Source organism: Triticum aestivum, chromosome 4D, assembly GCF_018294505.1.
Source record: "Triticum aestivum cultivar Chinese Spring chromosome 4D, IWGSC CS RefSeq v2.1, whole genome shotgun sequence".
NCBI lineage: Eukaryota > Viridiplantae > Streptophyta > Magnoliopsida > Poales > Poaceae > Triticum > Triticum aestivum.
In genome coordinates, this window is record NC_057805.1 from 280780315 (window position 1) to 280790296 (window position 9982).

The following is a 9982-nucleotide window of genomic DNA, read 5'->3' on the forward strand; positions in this document are numbered from 1 at the left end:
GATGGCAAGAAGTATCACTGCGTCAAGAATTCATGAGAGATGATGCAGTTCTCATGACAATCCAGACATAAAGGGGGTAATACTCCGAGGTAGAACAGAACAAAAGCTGGATTGGCATTTTGATCTGCGGAATACATCTACTTGACCAGTCCAAGAAATGGATGAGGTGATGGAGTTTGTCTCTCCTAGTCATTCCGGAATAGAATGGCTTGACGGACCACAACAATAATAGGCATCGATAACATGGATGCACAACTAGTCCTGACTATCAATTGATAGACAGAGGTCCGAATACAACTAAAGAGAGACAACTCAAAGGAACATACGGTTTTCTGAGTTGCGGATGCATAGATTTAGTATGTCAAACAAGTTCAATATATTTCTTCCAGATAATCCATGCAGAAAGGTAGGACTGGCAGAGTCACAATATAGAATGGAGAACTCATTGAGAGCACTCTTGTTGTGATCTTTTGGTTCAAAGAACTTCTGCCATAAGCAGTTCATGGTATTTGGAAGAAGGATATACCACAAACCTCGAGGACTATCGCAAAGGTTACTGATATCCTAAAGGAACTAGAAAACACCATCAACATGAAGTAAGTAGGGTGAATTTTGGGCTCAAAAACCCAGGAGTAGAATACCTACTACTAAGTAGCATCACGGGATGCTTTCGAGAATAATGGCCAGAATCATCACACTGGAACACAAAACATGGCTAGATTACTAGGTGATCCTCTAAGACACCTGGGGTCATAATAATAACTCCAACATATATGTCAAGGCAACAGAGTACCTCAACTTAACGATTAGTGTGGTTTATCTGGCCCAAAGGAACATCGAGAACGGAAAGAAGGGATTTGCAAATGCATCAGATTATTTAGAAACTTGGGATGACCCGGACAGCATAACGACTGTAAATGCTCAAAAATATTTGAGACATCCTGCAAAATGGTGGTATAACCACTCCAGATCACAATATCAAGGTTCTGAGACAACTGTTAACACACGGAAGTACAAGAAACTGAACTGACACTTAAATCCACCAATCCTATAAGTCCCTATCATAGTAACTCGTCATCCTGATAGATAGATGAGAAGGCCTAGTTCTTAATCCTCGTAGGAAAGAAGAGGTTGACTTAGATCAGAAGGGCATAAGGTAAAGGAGTAAAAAGAGCCTTACGTTCCCTTCCACAATCAATTCCCTTATATAACTAAAGCATTTCTAGACTCAACTTCGACCAGTTTGGCTTGGCAATCCTACACGCAGTCAGGCTCCGATACCAAAGCTGTCAGGACCCCGATCCTAAGTCACACCGATCTAGCATGTGACACATCATATCACTTTGCGGCCTCACGCACGGTATTCCCACGCGTGCCACCCTACCTGGCCCGGGACCGTTTGTGCCTTTTGGCTCACGTATATGATAGTGTCGCTAGCATCCATATGACAGAGAACCCGGGCTAACATGACTAGTCGTGAACCCAAAGAGGCGCTAACTTACGGGGACAGGAATTCATAACCCAGCAACGAACGTGTCGGTCATCAGCGAGTGAATTCGGGCTGTAGCAACTGGGCTAGCAGGACTCCAGGAATCCGGGCTGTAGCAGGCTAACAGGACTCCGAAAGACACCGCGTGACATTTCCCCGAAGGGACGGACACATGATCGAAAAAGGACACATGCCGACCAGTCTAAGTGTTCTGGAGCAGTAGCAACTGGGCTAACAGGACTCCGGTAAACCGGGCTGTAGCAGACTACCATGGCTCAGTGGAAGCACTAGACTACATTTCCCCATAAGAGAGGCTACCAAGGATAGACAACTAGGTTGTCGGATCCCACACATACCAAGCATTTCAATCATACACACAATATGCTCGATATGTGTAAATACAACATGGCATCACAACAAAATTCTACGACTCAAAGTATTTATTCATAAGACTCCGAAGAGTCAGATATTACAAACATGGGTCTCATGACCCAACATTCAAGTCATACAAGCAATAGCACATGCAGAAGCTTAACATGTCTAAGTACAGACATCTACAAATGAAAAAGGCTGAGAAGCCTGACTATCTACAAGACCCTGCCGAGGGCACAAGATCGTAGCTGAGGTAACAAGCTAAACGTCAAAGTCCACGCGGAACTACTAGTGAGACTGAAGTCTCTCTACAAAACATAAATTAAGCAAACGTGAGTACAAATGTACCCAGGAAGACTTACATCAGATCTAGCTACATATGCATCGGTATCAACAAAGGGGGTGGTGGAGTTTAATTGCAGCAAGCCAGCTTTGACTCAGTGGATAACCTGAACTACTACTGCAAGTAACTCTTTTGAGGTGGCACACACGAGTCCACATATTCACCAATCAATACACCACTATGGATCCGCTCCCGTCTCCCTACGAGAACGCCATCCATAGCACTCACGCTTATCTTGCGCATTTTGGAGTATCCACTTTCACTTGTCTATGAACTGTATAGGCAACCCAGAGGTCCTTTACCGCGGACGCGGCTATTCGAATAGATGATGTTTACCCTGCAGGGGTGTACTTCTTCACACACGCTCTCGCCACTTACCACCATGTACACGTCGTGTATCTCGGCAACCTTCAAGCGGAAGCCTGGCGAGGGAGTCGGCCATGACCTGACTAACCACACAAGTCTCTAATCAAGGTTTATCGCCTATTCAGGTTCCATCCGCAAGGAGATCCGGCCGGGGTGTCGCTCACGGCCCCAAACGATGAGAGCGGGGTTCCCGAGGCACCAAACGGGCGTCCCGGTACACCGTGCCTCTTGTCTCTACCGCATCATAGCCCACCCCTAGGGTCAGCGCTACGCACGGCCCCCAACACATATCCTACAAACACCAGAAACTAGTTGCAACTCCTGGACAGAGAACAAGGCGATTAATAAGTCGAGAGGGGCACTTAAGTATTCCAATGTGTGGTAGTAGTTGTTCATGGATCACAAACACAGAACTCAGTTCCTGAGGACGGCTGCAATGAGACAACCCACCATGTACTCCTACATGGCCTCTCACCGCTATCTTTACTAAATCGTGTTCACACACTTAGCTCTCAACAGTAGGACATGTTCACCACATTCCAATTCATCCCCGATGAATCAGACCTGACTCAAATCTAAGCAGTAGCAGGCATGACAACAAGCATGAATGAGTAGGCACATCAGGGCTCAAACAACTCCTACTCATGCTAGTGGGTTTCATCTATTTACTGTGGCAATGACAGGTCATGCAGAGGAAATGGGTTCAACTACCGCAGCATGTAACAGTTGAATCGTTGTTGTCCTAATGCAGTAAAAGAGAGCAGGAGCAAGAGAGTGGGATTGTATCGAAATGAACAAGGGGGTTTTGCTTGCCTGGCACTTCTGAAGATAACATAGCTCTTCATCGGTGTCATCGAACTCATCGTCGGAACGTCGTCTACTTAGTGGGGACAATTACCGGCAACAGAGAAGAAACACAATCAATGCAATGCAACAATATGATGCATGCTCATGACATGGCAAAATGTTGTTGATTGAACTAATGCAACTAGCAACCATATTAAATGAAGTTGGTTTGAACCCTAGGTTCAAATTCAAACTCCATATGTTAATATTCAAATGCCATTCACTTAGTTTGTCCTAAATAGTGATGTTAGCTTGCTCAAACATGCATGAATATGGCATAAACAGATTCTTCAAATTTTTCTGATCATTTTTCATATATAAATTATTTCATTCTGAGCTACGATTGAATTTTAATGATTTTTCTAAGTTTATAGCATTTTCTGGAATTTTCTGGATTATTTTTAAACCACAGAATGATTAATGACGGCAGCTCTGCGTCAGGGTGACATCAGCAGTCAACGGGGCGCTCCAGGTCAAAACTGACCGGTGGGACCCGCACGTCAGTTTCTAGGCTAATTAACAGAGTTAGTTAGCACTAACTTAATCCTAAATCTAGATTAATTAGGGTCCTGGGCCCGTACGTCTGTGAGTCATGGGAGTCAAACCCCCGGTCAACTGGGGTCAAACCCATCGGCGACTGGTCGTCGACGAGGTTATATGCGGCGGTGGTGCTCAGGATTGCTTCTCCGGCGACCAAACCAACGGTGGAGCCCATCCACAAGTAGCTAGAGCTCGCGCGCATCGGATGGTACCCTCAGCTTCGCCGGAGGTGGCCTAAAACGACAGCGGAGATGGCAAGTGCGGCGGCCGGCGTTCGGGCGTCGAGCGAATCGACGTTGTAGGGAACAATAGGAGCAGCGGGTGGTCGCGGTCGACTCCTGGGAACATGCTGAGCACGGTGGCACGCTCGCTTGCGGCTCTAGGTGACGGTGGCCACGACAGCGACATGGCTGGGCGGCGGTGAGCTTCGGCTTCGGTCGAAACGGCGGCTACGGTGATCAAGAGGCATGGGGAGGAGAGGCAAATGACGGCGGAGCTCACAGCGGTTGCAGCACGCGTCTCAGCGGGCTCGGGGACGACTTGGACGAGGCGGATCGACGCCGGTGATCTCCGGGCAGAGGCGGCGGGGACGAGCTCCATGGCGACGCTTCCGGGCGTCCGGGCTTGCTTCCTTCGTCGAGGAGATGTAGGAGATGATAAAGGAGCTCCCGGAGATGGAGAGGGGTCGAGGGGTGGCCGGTGGACGCGGTGGCACCAAGCGATGGCAACGAGCTCGCTCGGGTGTGCGTGAATGAGAGAGCCAGAGAAGAGGGAGAGTGAGCGAGGCGGTCAGCGGGATCGGAACGGCACGCGGAAGTCGTCCACGCGTCCAAGGGCTCGTCGGCAAGCAGGAGGTGGCCACGCGTGTGCCGGCGCGCGGCAAGAACACGCCCTCCTGCCCACTAGCAAGAGGTGGGAGACGATTGGCAGATGGGCCTGGTGGGCTGCTACAGAGCCAGGCCGGCCAGGTAAGCGCCATGTATTCTCTCTCTCTCTCTCTTTCTAAAACTTCATGTTTTCTGTTTTCTAATTTTCTGCTGTCTGTTTTGATTTGATTTAAATACCAAATCAATTTATAAGCTTCTAAAAATTTGCATGTGGATCAAATGGACAAAACCAAAGCCACACATGGAGTTTCAGATTTTTTGGACTTATAGTTACTCTATAGTAAATATAAATCCAATCCAAATATTTACTGATTTAATTCAAAGTCCCAAAATAATTATTTCTGAGATTCCAAAAACATTGGTTTGAATTTTACCTCTTGCCAATATTTTCAGATATTAACAGAAACATTTTCTTGGACTTATTTGAAGATATTTTTTTTATGTTGATCATTTTTATAAAAGATTTCTGAGGCTTTCAGCTTTCCCCAATTCAACTTTCATAAATTTAAATATAATGCATGATGATAATGCAAGGACAAGCAGTGACTAGCTAGGGATGTGACAAGCAGGCGGTCTCGCCGGCGCTGGTTTGGTCGGCTGGTGTAACAAGAGCAGCGATTGAAGAAGCAGCAGGACCGTTCGATTCAAATCCAACGGTTACTGCTGCTAGAATCGTTTGTTGACTAAGTTGACAAGCCTTGCGTACGCATCAACTCAGTAGGCCCACAGGTCAGCCTCCCAACCGGTGCGCCCCAGATGTCAGTGGGAGGAATCATTTTTTTCGCGTAATAAGGAGGCAGTTGATTGCGTGCGGCCAGGCCAGCGGAGGGAGTAGGATGGGCCAGGGAAGCCTGCGCGGCATCACAGCGGGCCACAAGTGGAGGGAGCACGCAATCCCGCCGGCGCTAGTTTAGGCGGCTGGAGCAGGAAGATCAGAGATTGAAGAAGCACGTCGGCCGTTGGATGGACATCCAACAGTCACTGCTGCTAGAATCGTGTGTTGACTGACAAAGCCTTGCGTAAACAAGCCAGCCTCGAAATTTGTGGCGTGTACAACCCGTTTGCTATTATTTTTATAATTTTTCCTCATTTTCTAATTCATATGGAATTTCTTGCAGCCCGTTTTCCATTTTTAGAATCGCTGCCCATTTTCTGGTCAGTACCACGGTTAAAAAAATTAACTAAATATGTGGGAAATTTTGAAAATTCGCAAATTTTTGCTGGGGAACAATATATTCTTAATCCAAAAATTAGTAGCCATACTAAAACAAATTTAAAAATAAATTAGTACTATGTCATTTAAATCCAATGAAATACTCCCTCCGTCCCAAAATTCTTGTCTTAGATTTGTCTAAATACGGATGTATCAAGTCACATTTTGGTACGGAGGGAGTATAAGATATCACTGAAGAACAAAAACAAAAAAGGAAACTAATATCCCATTTGCTATAATTTTTTTGGAATTTTCAACCCCTTTTGATATTACTTTTAACAGACACTGGCCATACTCTTTGGCCAGGCCGGAATGCATCCCTCCTCATCTTGAAAGATTTGCAGCCCAGTAAGTCGGAGAAAACAAATAGGCCTAGCTTGGGTATTCTTCAAAAAGAAATATTGGGCTACCTATTTTCCCAAAGAAAAAACTGCTGGGCTGGTCATGTTGTTAGACGGGCCACAGAGAACGCACAACCCAGTTTATAGCCTGCTCCTCTGAATTACTACTAAAAACAGTTGTGCAATTCTATCGTTAATTGACTATACATTGAAAATGATGTGGGTCCCAGATATCAGTAGGGTGGATTAGATTAAAAATGAGGGGTTCATCTGAGTAGTAAAAGAGGCGCTTGCTTGTGTTCGGGAGTGGACCTGGTGGGTCTGTACTATCATACTCACAACTACAGTCCTCTCCCGATTCACTATGTTGACAGGGACCGTTTCGAAAAAAACTATGTTGACAGGGCCGGACGGCGGCGCCGCGGCGAGCGCACCAAGGCAAAGGATAAAGTGTTGTCGCCAATGTGCTGGGCTGGGTTGGACATTCTTATTGAAAAATAAAAATGGATCGGATCTATTTACAACGTTGACACGATTTGCATGGGTCCGCTGGTTGCAGGAAGGAAATGCTGGGAGAAAGAAGACTGGTCCCTATCTTTGCCGAAGAATAATATTGACTGAATGTAACGACACTATCATAGGAAATAATATCCTCCTGTTAAATCGTGAATTTAAAGAACTGGTGCATGAGCATTTAGCTTTATTTATTTATTTACTTATTTATGTTTAGGGGACCATGAGCATGTACCTGGGCCAGATTCATGTGAGAGCCTCCCTTCCAGTTAATTATGGGCTTCTCTATTGGGCCTTCATCAGTGGGCTGCATGTTATCAAGAAGTGGAAAATGTGTTCCATACGAAAAATAGTATGCGCTACGTACGGTACGGGGCACTAAAGGATCGAACCATGCAACGACTTCCAAAACATTGTGTTTGCCATCCTAACAACACATTTATTCAACCAACAGACAAAATATACTACTGATTGTACATTGAAAGCAGCAGCAGCAACCAGGGCTGGGGGTGCAACAGAAGCAGTAAGCAGGCCAGAAGAGTGAAGACGCAACTCTCTCTTCCAAACCAAACATCAGCCATCATTACAAAAGGGCTACCAAAAAAGAACAAGTGTATGCATCAAACTAAATAAAGATCCTACTACACCAAGTGTGCACATCTAACTAATTGGCTTAGTAAGACGTTACTATTTATTAAGCTGTGGAGATTGGCTGACGGCTTGAACTAGATGGGTGCCTGACGGGGGAAACTCCAGCCAGCAGGTCGAAGTCTGATACTTGCGACCCTCTCTCCTACTTTGGGCTGCAGAGTGTGGCGGCACATATCAGGGTATGGTGCATGCAGAGACGCATGGTACATTGTGTACACACAGTTTTCCCTGATGAACGAAACCGCGCTGCCATCATGATCCTTTCCGTCGGTTATCTCCTGGTTAATTGGATAATTCAGTCCGACAAACAGAGAGCGTGTACCAGGGCTACTTACCAACCTCCAGTCAAAAATTCCTGAAGGCCCAAAGAAGCTGGGATCCTGCTCAAAGACCTTACAGTGACTGTGATTGTATTCCGTGAAACAACACGTTCGGTACGTGCGAACAATCATCAATCGTTCCTCGTCGTCTGATCGAGCCAGGAACCACCTGCAACTGCCATGCCGCTTTTCTTTGAAAGGTTCTGGGATTAGGAAGGGTAGGGACACCAGGGGGCCTACATTATCATATCAAGTTGGAGTCAAATAACCCTCAAAAAAAGTTGGAGTCAAATAAAAAAGGGCTCTTGATGTAGTCAATCTTAAGAATAGCATGTTATGTGCATGAATATTTTTTCAGTAAATGTTGACAGTAATATAAGCAAGCCATCATGATATCATAGGAAAGTAACATACTGCTGTAACAGCCGTTTGTAGCGATGACTGGAGTAGGCCAGCAATACGTCCAGCCATAGAAGGAGTCGACAGCGTAAATGAAGCCCTTGAGTTCAATGGCATCAGAGAACCATGGAGGATGTATGATCCTGCGATCGACGTGCAGATTTATCCACTTACCGCAGTGACCTGTCAGATAGGCGAGACCGCGGTTGAAGAATGCAATTAGCCTGAAGTCTTTATAATTCGCAGTTCTTGTGGGCACTTGGCAGATTACAACCTTGAACAAATAAAACTTGGTATCATGTTGGCTACTGTAAGATTCCGAGTATTCTGGGCCGCGGTGCCAAAGCAGTGTAGTGTTAATCGAAGGAAGGGGGATCAATCGCCGGGTGTAGACCTCCACGAGCATCCAGCTACCGCGACCGTCGACGAGCACCATCCAATACATGTTCATGTGGACCAAGTACATACCGTTAATGTAGTTGAGGGTGTCGGGGATCGGATCACAGTCAAGGGGGTTGATGCTCGCCACCCTACGATTGTTATGCTGCGTGACACGCCATTTCTGAAGATCAGGCGGCATTAGCAAGCAATGAGCTGGCTTAAAAAGCTCCGGCCTGAGGGCTTTGAGTAAACAGCACAACCCCGACGAGCACGCGGCGAGCGGCATGGTACTGAGATTGTCCACACGCGAAACAATGAGTTTGATTACCTCTATGGGGAGCGAATTCCAGCCACTCTTTCGGTGGACGCTGCTCGGTTCTGCCATTGTTAGTGCTTGGGTTTCGGACGAGGGGGGAGGCGCCTTAGCGAGGATGGAAGATTGGACGAGGGGGGAGGCACCTTAGCGGGGATGGAAGAGCGGACAAAGATGGAGAAGCGAATATGTGCTGCGGGAAGTGGGCAGGTGATGATGACTACAGCACGCCACTTGACTTATGAGACACATACCAGCAGCGTAGGGTCATATCGAAGTCAGACAACTTGCTTGAGTGATCACAGTACTGGTACTCCCTACAGTACCTACTACTATGCCCTAACTTGCTTGAGTAGAGTAGTAGTGGAGTAGGACTCTGCTCTACTACTAGCACCGGAGGAGTAGTATGTTCTAATCTAAAATAGTTACAAACTTCAATGCCCGAGCGTGGAACGACTACGAACCGCCATTGGTGCTAGCTCCAATCCCCAGCAAACCTTCGCTGGGAGACATGGCAGTTGCAAACGCCCGCGACACAGTTACAGTACGTGTGTAAGGGTGGCGGTTTTGTCAAATACTATGGCTTAAAAACAGGCCACCGTCGGATGAAATCTGACGGTTACGTGGGATTCGCCAGGATTGAGCTCGTGCCGAACAATCGCCAGATATCACTACTAAAAAAGGTTAAAATAGGCTATAACTTGCACCGGCTGACCACTAACAATGATACTAACATAGTTGTAAAATGGTCAAAGACCGTGTCTACGTGGTGTTTGGAATTATATGCAAAAAAAATAGCAAGATGCCCGTGCATTGCACGGAACATCAAGATGCATTTTTTTACAAAACACCTCTTGTGATTGACCCATGCAGGAGTAATCCCATGTGTAAAAACTAATGATATCTTGAGAATTTTATCGGAAAATGGTATGTCGACCATTTCATCGAAAAAATGATATGTCGAGAAAGATGATACTCCCTCCTTTTCGGTTTATAGGGCTCAAATCT